At 44.6% G+C, this 3,635-nt stretch overlaps 1 protein-coding gene across 3 annotated transcripts in view; it reads left to right on the top strand.

Annotated features, from left to right (window-relative positions):
• Positions 1–59: 59 nt before the first annotated feature.
• Irak4 (interleukin 1 receptor associated kinase 4) overlaps positions 60–3,635 on the top strand; it is a 26,588-nt gene continuing 23,012 nt past the window's right edge. The window contains exons 1-2 of one of the 3 annotated variants that reach the window (XM_029560346.1): positions 60–225; positions 1,587–1,720. The gene's annotated coding sequence lies outside the window, so the exon portion shown is untranslated. The remainder of the gene's footprint in view (positions 226–1,586; positions 1,721–3,635) is intronic. The other 2 variants (XM_017796498.2, XM_008826575.3) reach the window with 2 other exon arrangements.

Here is a 3,635-nt window from a genome sequence, read left to right as displayed (position 1 = left end):
AGGGGTGGAGCGCCAAGAAGACAAGGGCGGGGCGGGCTGGGCGGGACCTGCCGGGTTGGCACCGCCCCTCGCTCGGGTCTTCTGCTGGCCGCCAGCCTTCAGGCCTGGGTCGGAGGCTCTGGGGTCGCCAGTGTTCTGAGGTCTCGTGGCCTCCACTCCTCGGGGGTCGCGGGAAGCGGTGGGACGCTGATCGCCTGGTGCCCGGCGAGGGACGTGGGAGCGGAAGTAGGTTGCGCGGCCGGAGCGCCCCGGAGGAGCACTGGGGTGGGGCCGAGGGTGGAGCTGAGGCGAGCGATGCGCTGTGCCCTGGGGTCGCCTCCCCAGAACCGGAAGTGGCGGCTCCCGCGGGGACGCGCGTGCGCGGAGAGCGGAAATCTGGTCGGCGGCTCCCCGGGTCTCCCGGCTTTCCGCCGAGGTGCTTCCGGACGCGGGAGTCGGACGGTCCATCAGCAGGTGGAACCTCGGCTTCAGTCACGGGGGTCGGACGGTCCATCAGCAGGTGGACCCGGAGGCCCGCGCGCCTGACCGCTTCCTGCAAGAGGGAGCGGAAATGCAGATCCTTTACGCCAGTTGCCATGGTCACAGCCCCCCAGAAACCTGTGTCCCAGGGTCCTTGGAAACAAGATTATTTGTATAGATCTGCCTTTTCGGTGATCCTTGAAGACGTCTGCCAGCTCAACTTTTCTTCTATTTTCATGCTAAACGTTCTTCGGAGTTTCGCCTCCTTCCTGTTCCAGACCTCCCGGTTTTCCCCGGTTGTACTTTCTCTAGCAGTCTCTGGTCTGGCAGCTCCCTTGTATCGAGGTCTCAAGAGGTCCACAGTGACTTCCCTTTTGAGCCCGCTGTTAGGTTTTTCACTCCATTTGGCACCATTTAATTACAAAATGCATTCATTGGCCTATTTCTAACTCCTATGGGTTTTTGTCTTTTGTTTTTCCTCCAATTTTCCCAATGCTTTATTTCCAGGCACCTGGATTAATATCTAGCACAAATTGGGCATTTTTTTGGTGGAATGGGTGATATTATATAGGTTAATATAGCCAAGAAAATTTAAATTGCCACTCAACTAAATCAATATACAAGAAAGATGTATGATTAACTTAGAGCGCATCAGCCTTGTAGACTTTGGTAGTGCTGGGAAATATGAGATTTTGTACATAATGCAGATGATTTGTGTTAAAAAATAAATACTAATGGTTGTCCAACACATTTTGTTAAGAGTGCATGGAAGTGAATATGTTTCAGAAGGTTTATAAACATAATGCAATGCAGCGATTAATAAAGACCAACAGCACCTGCAAAACCAGCTACATTCTTAGATTACATCTTGGTACCCTACCAGTAGCCACTACCATTGTTCTGAGAACTAAATTTAAATACTTCTGCAATTTGTTTTAAAAGTAATATATATCAATAATCTCTGCTTGAAGAGGAATTACTACCTTTTTTTGACCATCTATTGTGTGACAAAATTAAGCCCATTACACTTGTGGGTTTTAATGCTACAGTTCTGAGGCGTTGGTATCACTGGTGTTTGGGTGAAGAAACCAAGGTCCAAAGAAATTGACTCACTGCCTTGGTCACAGTTGACAGTGATGGAACCCCAGCTCCTGAATCCTGTGCAGAACCTTCTCTGGTTAGAGTACTAAGGGAGCACAGTCTGAAAGAGTTCATGCATGGGAGCAATTCACTGGACACGAATGTTCTGAACTCGATTTGGGTATGCTAACAAAGTATGTTACTTGGCTTGAGAATGGCAATGAGTGGGAAGACTTGGCATCCACAAGCAGACACTGATTTTAGCACACTTCCCACTACCACCTAAACTTGAATATTTGTCTGAATTGATGTATTTGAAAATATGGTTTTCTTTTGCTATATAAAAAGTAATGACTGAAAAGTCATGAATATATCTATTATTCATTCGTATGCAATATATCCTCTTCTACCTCTGTTAATCATAAGTATATTGCAAGTAAATCTTAAACAATTTGAAAAAGATTATGCTTTTTAGTTTTTTCTTCTGGAGTCTATTTTCATTATTGAAATGCAAAATGAAATCGAACTACCATAAAAGTCATCATCAAGAGGTAATCATTGGGGCTGGAGAGATGCTTTTCCAGAGTACCTGAGTTCTATTCCCAACACCCACATCAGGCAGCTGACAACCACTTGTAATTCCAGATCCACTGGTTCCCATACCTGTTGCCTTCGGCCTCCTCTGGCGCTGTGCTCATGTGCATATACCCCACCACACACACACACACACACACACACACACACACACACACACACGATTTAAAAAAAAAAGGTTAACACCTGTTTATATTTTGGTTTAGAGTGGTAAGAATGTGTTTGAGGTAAAAATTTAAATTCTGTCACCGAAACTCTGGGCACCAGCACCTCTGGTGCTAGAAACGTGGGTGCGAAGGAGTTAGGGAATGTACCCCTTGCTGGAAGACAGCCTGGTTTTGCCTTCAGTTTCCTGCATTCTAGCTATGGTTTTTAGAATTGTTCTACAGTTCTACCGGTAGCAATTTTGTCCGCTACACTGTACTCTTAGAGTAGAAAGAAATCTGAGCAAATAAGGAAAAGTAATGTGAAGAGACAGCTGCAAAGCCTATTTAGGTAGATAGGACTTCTTAATTTAAAAAGTCAGTTATTTATTCAACACGAATGTTTGCTGTGTAGTTGCTGAAGTGAACTTGGTTGGGTCCCTGCCCATGAGCACGACTGTCTGGCAGAGATCATAGAAACAAAAACACTAGCATAGTCGAGTAGAAAATGACCAGGTGACATTTTGGAGCAAAGTAGTTGGCTGTCAGGGAAGGCCACTTGTGCCTTTTGAGACTTGGTCTTGAAGGCGCTCAGACAGTTCTTTTCTTGAGCCTTCAGTTACCTCGTGTCCTGCTCCATGGAGGTCATGGCATCATGCAGGAGCTTTCCCTCTCCTTCTGAATATTAATATGTCTGTGTTCAGACCTCTGCGTCTCTCTACATGCAGAGGAGGAGATTCCTTCTGTTCAAGGCTGACCTCTTCGCTGTCCCACCTGTATTACCTCGAACTGTTAAATCTAGCAGTTCTCAAAGCTGTCTTTCTGAGACTTTCAGGAGGCCTTCAGGGTCACAATCACATGAGTGTGAGAGGGTCATTGAGTGCAATGGATTTTACAGTGTTCCTTGATACAACTTCACATTCCACACCTCAGCGTACGTGTCAGCAAAGTTTCTTGTCAAGTTTTAGTGTCAGAGAAAAATATCTACTACTTGGTCAAAACAAACTGTTAAAATAAATTTTTCCCAATACCATGTGTTTGTGAAGATGAGTTTCCTTCATATACATCAACCAAAATACCATATTCTGGCAAACTTTACATAGAGTCAAATACAAGAATTCAACTGTCCTCTGTTAATTTGAGCATTAACAAGATGAGTAAATAACCTTCCTTCTCTGTTTCTTTGGAAAACTGCTTTTGGTAAAATATATATGCTAACAGGTATTTTTAGATGAATTACTATTTTTAATATTGGTAAATAATAATGTATATAACTAGCATAGAAGCTCTTTAGGGTTAACAGCCTTTAAGTATGTAAAGAGTCCTGAGGTCAGTTTGAGAACTACTGTCTTCCCTCCC

Source organism: Nannospalax galili, unplaced genomic scaffold (assembly GCF_000622305.1).
Source record: "Nannospalax galili isolate Female #2095 unplaced genomic scaffold, S.galili_v1.0 scaffold232, whole genome shotgun sequence".
In the NCBI taxonomy this organism is placed as follows: Eukaryota; Metazoa; Chordata; class Mammalia; order Rodentia; family Spalacidae; genus Nannospalax; species Nannospalax galili.
Note: the sequence above shows the minus strand (reverse complement) of the source record. Positions and strands in the feature narration are given on the sequence as shown.